Consider the following 12,173-nt stretch of genomic DNA (forward strand, 5'->3'; position numbering starts at 1 on the left):
CAAGACATCTGGATTTGTTTAAAATACTTTGGCACATAAACAGGGGGAAGGGATAACTCTAACAAAACTATCTATGGTTTTAAAATTTATCGAATCTGGATGAAGGCAACATGGGGATTCATATTACCATTCTCCCAATTTTGCTACCCATTTGAGATTTTTCATAATACTAGTTTACAGAAAAAGCATTAATCATATTGCTAATTCTATGCTTACCAAAAAATTGCCTAAAATAATCTTATAGGAACAAACTTCATTTGAAAATACTCAAAAGTCCCCAGTATTCAAGAAACTGCCCAATCAAGAAAAAGCCACATTAGAAACAGGAGGCAGTTGGCTGGGCACAGTGGCTTTCCTGTAATCCCAGCACTTTGGGAGGCTGATGCATGTGGATCGCTTGATCCCAGGAGTTCAAGACCAGCCTGGGCAACATGGCAAAGGCTTGTCTCTACAAAAAATATAAATATTAGCCATGTGTGGTGGCACGTGCCTGTAGTCCTAGCTACTCCTGGCTTGAGCCCAAGAGGTTGAGGCTGCAATGAGCTTTGTCACTCCAGCCTGGGCAACAGAGCAAGACACAGCCTCAGGAAAACAACAACAACAACAACAACAAAAACAAAACAGGAGACAGTCATATTTGCATCCCAATACTCCTTATTCCCAGTGTTCTATCCTGTCCAAGTGCTGCCTAACGGAAAAATCTCATGGTGAACTTGCCTATAGATCCCTGGGGCAAAAAATTACAGGTGCAGAATACAACAGAGCTTCTAAAGCAGCATCCCAGTTTCCACTTCCTTCCCTCAAATCTGAGAAAGCAGAGTAGACCTTTCTTACAAGGTTCTAAGCTGTTGGAGGCTGCCTGAGGGACTGCTCTCTCTGTTTTGAGGATCTCACACCTTAGGGAGGAAAAGCACTGGATCATGCTTGGCAAAGATGCAGACAGACTGAAAAGCAGATGCCTGGGGCAAGATATTATGGGTAGAGACATGCAACAGACCATCAAGGGCCCAGAGGAGAGACTCTTGGGACAAATAAGTATTTAAAAGCAGTTGCCTATGAGCAAATGGAAAAAGCCACAAGCAAAGGTAAGATCCATGCTCAAAAAAGGCCTGAGAAAATCTTAAACCTTCTCCTCAGACTGATACCAAAGCTTAGAACCAATGCCAAGGTAATAGCAAAAATCCTCCCTGGAAAAGAGTCAGTCTGCAAAAATTGGAAAAGGAGGTTGTTTTTTCCCACAATGCCTAATTTCTAACAACAACAACAACAACAACAACAAAAACTCAGAAAACATGGACCAATAGTGGAAGAAAATAAAGTGATGCAAACCTTCCCTGGAGAAACATAAGCTTCAGGCATACTAGACAGATTTTAGACTGTCTAAAATATTCTCAAAAACTCATGTAAACACATATAGAGAAAAGGAAATCAGGAAAATATATATGAACAAAATAAAAATATCAACAGAGATTACAAAAAGGAAGCAAACGAAAATTCTGGACCTGAAAACATAGTAACTGAAAAATTCAGTAGAGGGGTTTAACAGCAGATGAGCAGGCAAAAAAAAATAATCAGTAAACATACAGGGAAGAAATTACAGAGACAGAGAAGCAGGAAGAGAAAACAATGACATAAAGTAAACAGAGCCAAGAGAGTTATAAGGCACCATTAACTGGACATATATATGGGTGTCTAGGAGAAGATGCTGATAGATTACTGAAGAAATAATGGCCAACACTTCAAAATTTGAAGACAGACATGAATCTACAAGGCCAGCACACTCAACAAACTCCAAGAATAAATTCAAGGAGGTCCCTACCCACACTTCACAACTACGCTTACATGAAACCAGCTTCAGGAACACAGGACTGGCGGGGGGAGAGAAGTTAAGAATAGTGGCATCATGCCTCTCTCAGGGATAAACTGTCACAATAGACTGAGAACTGGAGAGGGACAGGGTTCCATCTTGTCATTTTCACAGCCCATAGTGGAGTTTCTCTCAGAGCGGACCAAAATGGGGGTGGGGAGGGTAGCAGTTTGTGTGTCAAATGTTACAGACTCTCACTGTTCTCAGAAAGGCTCGGTTGATTTTTCTGAATAAATGTTTCTCTAAATTCCTGAGTGGTCTTAAGACAAATTCTGTGTAGTTTAAATGGTTGTTTTTGGTTTTCTAAATTACAAGTTACGGTGTTTTACTGGAGATATAGTCCACATAGCTCCTCACTGCCATTTCAGAATCCACATTTCTGATTATAGTTGGGACCAGAACTAGGGCCAGGCAATTAGGTAAGTGGCTGTGATCATTATTTGTCCTCATGGGCAGAGAGGCAAAAGACAGTGGAGAAGTAGAATTAGGAGATGAGCCTGGCAGGCAGAAGGAGGAAGCGGAGGAAAAAGCCATGACAAGGAAAGCATGAACAAGCCTCAGCACCTAAGCAAGCAGATGGGTAGTTTGCCAAGGTAGGGAAACTTCCTTTACCTAGATCACAAAGAGAGAAGTAAAACAGACAGGGGGCACTACTGAGCTGGTTTCTAGATGTTTCTTCTCTCATGCTTCCCATCTTAATGAACCTGAGTGTGAAATCTGAATTGTGAGGAGAAATTTTTGAGACCTGGACAATTTCCGCATAAACTGGGTAATGGGTGAAATTAATAAATTGCTAATTTTGTTGAGTGTGATTCTGGTACTCTAGTTATGTTAAAAAGCAAAACAATAACAACAAAAATAGTCCTCAGAGAAGCAGCTGCAGTAAATTTACAGATAAAATGGTGTCTTGGATTGGCTTCAAGATGCTCTATCCTGAAAACAGAAAGCGTGGGGTGGGGAGGGGGTTGGATGAAGTAAGAAGAGCAAAGTGTTAAGGTGCAAGTAGGGAACAGAGAGATTTGTTATATATTCTCTCTACTTTAGTTCCTTCTTCAATATTTTTCATTGTAAATTTGAAAAAAAAATTGAATATCCCTTCCAAGATAATTTGGAGAGGAAAAACAGAGGAAACCTTTATTTCCAGGGTGTGAGTGGAGAACACTGCAAACTGTTTGATCTCACTCCTGCCATCTGTTGACATCTGTGGGACTTAATATCCAGTAGGAACAGAAACTGAGAGCCAGAAGAAAGTGGTTTAAATTAGTTACCAATAAATTAGATATGAACATAAGGCAAACTTGAAACATTTAGCTCCTCCACATACATTTCATTAAAATTTTCCTAAGATTAAAAAACAGCTCCTACATTTTCGGGGATGAAAAATGTTCATATGTTGATTTGAAGATCAAGACTTCACTATATACATTTCTTAAAACTCATTAACTAGAACTTAAAATGTGAGAAATTTTGTCTCAATTATACCTCAGTGAAGCTAATTCTTAACAGAAACCCCCAAAATCCCAGCTTGCTCCACAACCCAGTCCACTTGATCCCAGATATGTTACATAAAGTAAAAATTATTATTTTTTGAGACAGAGTCTCAGTGTCCCCCAGGCTGTAGTGCAGTGGCATGTTCTCTGCTCACTGCAACCTCCATCTCCTGGATTCAAGCAATTCTCTTGCTTCAGCCTCCAGAGTAGTTGGGATTACCGGCGTGAGCCACCATGCCTGGCTAATTTCTGTATTTTTAGTAGAGACGAGGTTTCACCATGTTGGCCAGGCAGGTCTCGAACTCCTGAGCTCAGGTGACCTGCCGACCTTAGCCTCCCAAAGTGCTGGGATTACAGGTGTGAGCCACCATGCTCAGTCGTGAAAATTATTTCAACTGATTAACACACTACTTCTTAGGATTCCAATTCTTAACTTCCCCACTGGTTGAAGAGATGAATATGGCAATGACTATAAAGCCCTGTCCCTGGGACAGGACAATGGCTCAGCACATGCTGACAGAATAATTTTTTACAAGACCTGGTCTGCACCATGAATGCAGCAGCCTGAATAAAGCACTGAGAGAAGAAACGTAGGGACAATGATGGAAGTGCCCTGAATGAGGGCATCAGATCTGGGGAACCTTCCCCACGAGGAGAACCAGCTGAGAGGTTCTGAGCCTCAGACGGGACAGTGTAGGGCACAAGATGTCAGACATTAGCAAAGGAAACCCATGATGGTTTAGGGCAGAGAAGGCACTGCAGGAAGGCAATACATAAGAAGTCCCCACCTGGGGTTGGGCTGTCCTCCCTTACCCTGCAGGCAGTCCTCTCATGGGTAACATGGGAGTGGAGGAAGAGGAGCTGGGGACTAAAATAGTTCTAAAATTAGCTCTGTGATCCTCAAAGGTGGCCTTGGAAATCCTCAGTACCAGGGTAGAGCCTCTTCTTGTTAAAAAAAAGGACCCAAAGTCTTCCAGAGAAGAAAACCATTGTAGGCAGGTTCCTGGGAACAGATTCCGAGTGTGGGCATCACAACAGAGCCTGTCCTGAAACGATGCTTACACTAAACACAGCTTATCCTGTCGGTGCTTCCAGAATAAGGAAGTGTTGATATTCATTATAATATTTAACACATTGAGAATTTAATATATGCCAGGGACGGTTCCAGGCATGGCACAAATTTTTCTGCATTCAATCTTCACAAATGTTCTATGAAGTGACTATTACCCACCAATTTCAGATGATGAAACAGGCACAAAACATTTAAATACCTTTCTCAAAGCAACACAGCCAAGAAAGTGATAGAGCCTGGGTTTCAGTTCTCACTGTAAAGGGTTATGTCTTAACCAGTAGGCAGGGCTCTGACATTTCTCAATGAATCTGCACAGGTTAGGAGGGGATCTGGGTCAAGCTAGATTAGCTTGCAAGGTCATGAGGTATATCTTGACTGATGGGTCTCTCTACCATGGGGTTCTGCTTACAATTTTTCCATAATGAAATGATTAAAATCAGTTATTTGGCCAGTCCACAGCCCCAGAGGCATTTAAAAAAACTGCTGGGCCCAATGGTTGCTGTTACTCCCACTCCACTAACCAAGGAAGCCCTACCAACCTGGTGAGGATGAAACTCACCTTTTTTCCCTTGCCCAAATGCGTATATATGGGGCTTGGGGAGTCCTGTCCTAGAAACCATAAAATCTAATCAGATGAGTTTTATTACTCTTATATAATGTGGCTCACTTTCCAACCTGACTCTGGTACAGCATCACATGACAGCAGATGCTGAAGGAATTTATTTTAGCCCAAAATATACTTCTTTGACAAGTTTTGAAGTGGCTGCCACAGGCGCAACATACTGAAATGGATAGCCCCGCAAAGCTGCCTTTAGTGGGAAAATTTGCATCTGTAGCAAATCTCCACTAATGTAGCCAGATCTCCTTCGTTCTAAGCCTTTCCTAGGCTGGAAGAGACAGCCAGTTTGACGCATGGTGGCTCACACCTGCAATCCCAGCACTCTGGGAGGCCGAGGCAGGTGGATCACCTGAGGTCATGAGGTCAAGACCAGCCTGAGCAACATGGTGAAACCCCATCTCTACTAAAAACACAAAAATCAGCCAGGCGTGGTGGTGGGCATCTGTAGTCCCAGCTACTCAGGAGGCTGAGGCAGGAGAACTGCTCAAACCGGGGAGGTGGTAGTGGCAGTGAGCTGAGATCACGCCACTGCACTCTAGCCTGGGCGACAGAGCAAGACTCTCTCTCAAAAAAACAAAAACAAACAAAAAAACAAAAATAACTGAAAACACACATTTACCATCTATTCTGTGTGCTGCCAACTAAGAGGCTTCATCTACATAACAAGAACTTTGATCTATGCAATCCCCTTAACTCTGGCATACTTCTGATTCCAGTCTTTAGGCAACAGCTTAAGTCTCTCAACCAATTGTCCACTAAAGAATACCTAAGTGCCCCCATGAGGTGTAAACCCGTTTGGAGATACTGGATTTTTGGGAGGAACCCATGTGTATCTTTCTCACATTGATTTATGATTTTCTGAGGCAGGATCTCGCTGTGTTGCCCAGGCTGGCATGCAGTGCAGCCAACATAGCTCGTTACAGCCTCCACCTCCCGGACTCAACTGACTGGGCCACCGAAGTAGCTGAGACCATAGGCATGGGACACTACGCTCTGCTAATTTTTTATTTTTCTAATTTCACGTAGAGACAGGGTGTCTCGCTGTGCCGCCCAGGCTGCTCTGGAACTCCTGACCTCCCACAGTGCTCAGGCTGATTTATGATTTTACCTGAAATTCCTGTCTCCCTGGATTGTATAAGATTAACCTGCAAGCCGACCACCTCGGACACTTTCTCAGGACCTCTTGAGACTGAATAACCTGGGCCACAGTCACTCACACTGACTCAGAATAAACCTCTTTAAATATATTTTGCCATCATTAGCAGGGCTCCAGGGAAGAGGCCACCTGGGTCCCCACAGCTACCTCACCTCCCGCGGACGCTGCCCCACGCAGAGCCCCCCACACACGTCTAGAAGTGCCCGTGCCAGGACATCTGGTCCCGGCCTACCCTCCCACCCAAGGAAGATAGTCCCAAGGCGGGCTGCCCCCAACCCAAAGCAGCGACCCTTCCCCAAAACACACGGGCGAAGTCCTCCCCGGTCCGCCTCCCACAACAAAGTCTGGAGCATCAAGAGTCGGAGGGAACCCGAGTCGGACCTAGTCCATCAGTCTCTGGGCTGTAACCCCCACCCAACCGGTGGACTCAGTCTGTGGCCGAGTCCCCCACCACCTCCAGCCAAACGACCCCCGTGGCAGCTACCTAGGCCGCTGGCCCGTCCCCACTCGAGGAGCGGCGACCCTGGCACACGGAGACCTGGGTTGCTCGGCGCCCCTGTGAAATCCTGGCTGCCTAACCGCCACTACACGCAACCGGGGACGGAGACTGAGTAGCGGCCCAGACCCGGGGCGCTCGGCGAGCCGCAGCACCACAGCCCACTCCAAGGCGTGGCCTGGGTCTCCGCCCCTCCCCAGAACATGGAGACGCCGGGCCTGAGGGAGGGCGCGCTACGGCCCCAGCAGCGCCCTGGCGTCCCAGGCCTTCCCGGCCCTTCTTCCTGCGCAGGAAGGGCGGGCTGGAGAGAGGGACCCGCAGGAGCGCGACTCACCAAGGCGGCTGACGGCGAACGGAGGAGGTGAGGTCACCGACGGTGGACTACCCACCTCACAGCTCGGTGACGCCCAGGGATCTGGACCGCTCGGCGCCGCCCGGGCTACGCTACGCAGAAGCCTCTGCGCGGCCGGGATTACGCTACCCAGAATCCTCGGCGCGACCCGTAGCTCTGCGACCCTCCGCTTCGCATCCCCGCAGTGGACTACGCTCCCCAGAGTCCTCGGCGAGTCGTCCAGGTACACGCCCCAGAATGTTGGTCAAAGCCGTCCACAGGGGACTGCGCGACCCGGAATCCTTGAAAGAACTCTCCTGACCGCGACCCTGTGGTCTTTTGGACGCGGAGGGATCCTTTCAGAACCGGCGATTTCTTTTATTTATGTAGCCCTGTACATACAATAAGAATATTTGTCCATTTCTATGATATAGGTAAATAATTTTCCCACGGTCTTTGGATTATTGTTATATCTTTTTTTCTTTTCTTTTTTTTTTTTTTTTTTTTTTTTTTGCTATGTAGTCCTTTTGATCTCTGAGAGATTTTCCTACGGATTTTGTGGTTTTATCATTTGCATTTAGATCTCTCAATGGTTTTTCTCCAGGTATACACTGTGAATATATACTTATTTTTAAAATTTTCCAATATTTTATTTTCCCATTAAATTTATTAAAAATATAGTCTTTTACCACATAATTTAAGGTTTCAGCTACATCACTGAGTATACTCACAATTTACATTTGCATTTCAGTTTCTAATTTCCCCCATATATCTAATTATGCATCAGTGCCACTTCAGGGCAAGACCCTGGCCCTGAAGTGGATTTGAAGGGATCCTGTCCCTGGTTTAATCTTGCTCTGCCTTCGCCCGTCCCTCTCCTGGCCCTACCATGGCCCTGCCCCTTCCCTGGCTCTGCCCTGGTCTTGCGCTTACCCTGAGCGAGAACTTGACCCTGCCCCAGCCTTGTCCCAGACCTGGCCATGGCCCTGCCCCTGCCCTGGGCCGGCGCTGGCACTGGCATGGACCCTGGACCTGGCTCTTGGCTACTTAAGGCCATACCCTGGCCCAGCCCTCCTTCTGACCCTGTCCTGGCCCTAATTTGCCCTGGCCCTATCCTGGCATGCTATTCTGGCCCCACTCCAGACCCTGTCTCTGTCCTGGCTCTAGCTAAGTTGGCTATGGCCGTGTTCCTGACATTGCCCTTTCCCGGTCCTGGCCCTGGCCCTGGCCCTGCCCCGGCCCTGGTCTGAACCCCGGCCCTGCAATGGACCTGCCTTGGCCCTGCCTATACCCTGCCTCTGGCCCTACCTCTGCCCTGGCCATACCCTTGCCCTGGCCTGGACTCTGACCCTGGTCCTTGTCCTGCCCCAGCTGTGGCCCTGGCCCTGCCCTGCCTGTACCCTGTTCTATCCTGGGCTGGCCCTGCCGTTGTCTGGTCTTGCTATTGCCCTGCCCTAGCCTGCCTTGCTTGTGCCCTAGATCTGCCCCGGCCTTTGCTCTTGTCTTGGTTCTAGCACTGAGTCAGCCCTGGACCTTCCCTGACCTTGCCTCAGCCCTGGCACTGCCCTGGCCTTGCCTTGGCATTTGCCCTACTCTCTCTAATGCCTGGCTCTGGTCCTGCCTTGCTCTGCGCTTGTTCTGTCCTGGCACAGCCCTGGCCCTGGCCCTGGTCCTGCCCTTATGCAGGCCTGACCCTGCCACTGCTCTGGCTTTGACCTGGACCGTGGCCATACAGTGACCCTGCCTTGACCCTTTCCTGGCCCTGGCCTGGAACGTGGCCCTGCCAAGGACTCGCCCTGGCTCTGTCATGGCCCTGGCGTTTTCTTGGATTTGGATGTGTCCTGTCCCTTATTTGCCCCAGCCCTTCCCTGGCTCTGCCCTTCCACTTCTCTGGGGTAGGGGGACAGGGTGAGGACCAGGCCAGGGCAGGGTCAGGACCAGGGTAGGGCTTTGGTAAGGCCTGAAGATGGGAAGGGCCAGGGCAGCGGCAGGGCCAGGGAAGGGTGTTAAGTTGAGGCTCTTAATGCTACCACCCCTCGCATCTTTCTCTAGGCTTTTGTGGCTTTGCCCGCCCAGCTGCTCTGTGCCAGGAGGAGGAGGAGACACCTGGAGCCTGAGACACCACGGCTTGCCTCGCTGAGGGTGGGTGGCAGTGACGGAGACTGCAGCGTGCTGGAACGGTAGGAGAGTGACCACGCTAGGAGGTCAGGCGGCTGCAGCCAGGGTTGTGGGTGAGGCTTAGAGCGATGGCCGGGCTGCGGCAGTGGCCAGGTGGTAGAAGCCTTGTAGGGTGGGCTGTTGCATTGGCAATGGGCCTGGCTTTGCCCTGCCACTGCCGTGGACCTGGCCCTGTACTGCCCTGCCTTGCCCTGGCCCTGCCCTACTGTTACCTGGACTGTCTCGGCCCTGCCCTGCTCCGATCCCATCCTGGTTTTGCCTTTGCACTGGCCTTTCCCTGAACCTGTGCTGGCCCGGCCTTGGCTCTGGCCCTGCCTCTTGTCCTGACCCTGGTCCTGTCATGGCACTGGCCCTGCTAGTGGTCATGGTCCTGCTCCTGTTCTGGCCTTGACCTGGCCTTGGACGTGTCCTGGCCCAGATTTGTTCTGGCCCTGCCTTGGCCCATCCCTGCCCTGGCCCCACCGTGGCCCTGCGTGTTGTGCCCTCTCCTGGCACTGACTTTGCCCTGTCATGGCACAGTGGTGCCATTGACCTGCCTTGCACTGCCCTGGTTGTGCCCTGGCCCTGCCTGGCACTGGCCTCTCCCTGGATCTGCTCTGACCCTGCCTTGGCCTTTGCCCTGTCCTCACTATGTCCTGGCCCTGGCCTTGTTCTGGCTTAGCCTGGGCCCTGGCCCTAGCCCTGGTCCTACCGTATCCCTGGCCTTGCCCTTATCCAGACCCTGCCCCTGCCTCTGCCCTGGCCCTGGCCTGGAACCTGGTCCTGTCAAGGACTTGCCCCGACTCTGCCATGGCCCTGGCCCTGCTCTGCCTTGGTCCTGGCCCTGACCCAGACCCTTTCCTGGCTGTGCCCTGGCCATGGACTTTCCTTGGCCCTGAGTTGGCAGTGGTCTGCCCCTGGTCTTGCCACCACCTTACCCTGCCATGCACTGGATGTGTCATCAGCCTGCCCTGGCCCTACCTTGTCCCTCACCCTAGTCTTCGCTAGGCCCTGCTCTGGACCTGGCCCTAGCCCAGACCTGGCCCTGACCCTGGCCCTGGCCTTTGTCCTTCATAGCCCTGGGCCTGAAATGGACTTGGAGGTGTCCTGGCCCTGGAGTGACCTGGCCCTGCCTTGGCCTGTCCTTGCCCTGCCCCTACCATCAGCTTGCCCTGTTCTGCCCTGTCCTAGTACTGACCCGGCTGTGTCATTGCCCTGCCCTACCCTGCCTTGGCTGTGCCCTGGCTCGATTCCGGCCCTGGCCCCGCCCTGTGCATGCCATGACACTACCTCAGCCTTGGCACTAGCCTGGTCCTTTCCTGGCATCAGCCCTGCTCTTTCTATGGACCGCCTTTTGTCGTGTCCTGCGCTGGCCATTCCATGCCCTGCCCTGCCCTGACTCAGCCCTGGCCTTGGCATTGCCCTTGGTCCTGCCATATTTCTTGCCCTGTCCCTATCCTGGCCTTGGCCCTGACCCTTACCTTGCTCTGGCCCTGCCCTTGCCCTTACGCAGCCCCTGGCCCTGTCATGGACCTGCCCTGGACCTGTCCTGGCCCTGGCCCTGCCCTGCTTCAGACCTTGCCCTGGTTCTCCCCTGGCCCTGACCGTGAAATGCCTGGCCCTACCCTGGCCTTGCACTGCCCTGGCCCTTGCCCTGACTCTGGTCCTGTCACTGGAAAAGCCCCAGCCCTGTTGCTCGTCTTCCCATGGCCCAGACCCTGCCTTGGCCCTGCCCTGACACTGTCCTGGACCCCGGCTGTGCCAAGAACCTGCACTGTTGTTGCCCTTGTTTTGCTCCTGTCCCGAACCTGGTCCTGCCCAGGCCATGGCCATGGCCCTGTCCCTGCCCTGGCTGTTCCCTGGCCCTGCTCAGGTCTTGGCACTGTCCCGGCCCTGCCCTGCCTTGGCCCTATGCTTTCCTGGCCCTGCCTTGCCTGCCCTGGTCCTGCCTTGGCCGTACTCTAGCTTTGACCCTGCGCTGGCCCTACCTTGGCCTTCACCCTAGCCATGCCTGGGCACTGTGCTGGACCTGGCCATAGCACAGACCTGGTTGTGGCCCTGGCCCTGCCATGGCCCTGTCCCAGACCCTAGCCCTGCCAGGTACCTGTCCTGGCCCTGCTCTGGGCCTGGCTTTGTCCTTGCTTCTTAGATGACCCTGGCCCTGCCCCTGCCCTTGCCCTGGCACTGGCCTTGGACATGTCCGTGGTCCTAACCCCGGCCCTGCCCTGGAGCTGTCACTGTCTTGGCCCTGCCTTGGCCCTGGCCCTGGCCCTGGCCCTGGCCCTGCCACAGCCATAGACCTGCCCTGGTTGGTCATGCCCTGCCTTTACCCAGTGCTACCCTGGGCCTGCTCCACCCTGCCCTGGCTCTGCCCTGCCTTTGGCCCCGCCCTGACCCCGCCTTGGCCCTCACACTGGCCCTAGTGCAAACCTGGTCCTTGCTCTGGCCTTGGCCCGGCATTGACCACTGCTCCTGACCCTGGTCGTGCCATGGCCCTGGCCCTGCCAATGATCCTGACAGTCCTGGCCCTGGCCCTGTCTTGGCCCTGTCCTGGCCCTGGCCCTGGCCTGACCCTGGCCCTGAAGTGGATTTGAAGGGATCCGGTCCCTGATTTAATCTTGCTCCGCCTTCGCCCATCCCTCTCCTGCCCCTACCATGGCCCTGCCCCTTCCCTGGCTCTGCCCTGGTCTTGTGCTTACCCTGAGCGAAACTTGACCCTGCCCCAGCCTTGTCCCAGACCTGGCCATGGCCCTGCCCCTGCCCTGGGCCGGCGCTGGCACTGGCATGGACCCTGGACCTGGCTCTTGGCTACTTAAGGCCATACCCTGGCCCAGTCCTCCTCCTGACCCTGTCCTGGCCCTAATTTGCCCTGGCCCTATCCTGGCATGCTATTCTGGCCCCACCCCAGACCGTGTCTCTGTCCTGGCTCTAGCTAAGTTGGCTATGGCCGTGTTCCTGACATTGCCCTTTCCTGGTCCTGGCCCT

At 52.1% G+C, this 12,173-nt stretch overlaps 1 long non-coding RNA gene across 7 annotated transcripts in view; it reads left to right on the forward strand.

Moving 5' to 3' along the window:
* Positions 1-7,192: 7,192 nt before the first annotated feature.
* Positions 7,193-12,173, forward strand: part of LOC139358626 (uncharacterized) — a 36,119-nt gene continuing 31,138 nt past the window's right edge. For 3 of the 7 annotated variants that reach the window (XR_011613806.1, XR_011613808.1, XR_011613805.1), the window contains exons 1-2: positions 7,298-7,465; positions 9,084-9,211. This is a non-coding gene — a long non-coding RNA (uncharacterized lncRNA). Of the gene's footprint in view, positions 7,276-7,297; positions 7,466-9,083; positions 9,236-12,173 lie in introns of those variants that run through there. The other 4 variants (XR_011613803.1, XR_011613807.1, XR_011613804.1 and 1 more) reach the window with 4 other exon arrangements.

Source organism: Macaca nemestrina, chromosome 15, assembly GCF_043159975.1.
Source record: "Macaca nemestrina isolate mMacNem1 chromosome 15, mMacNem.hap1, whole genome shotgun sequence".
NCBI classification, from domain to species: Eukaryota; Metazoa; Chordata; class Mammalia; order Primates; family Cercopithecidae; genus Macaca; species Macaca nemestrina.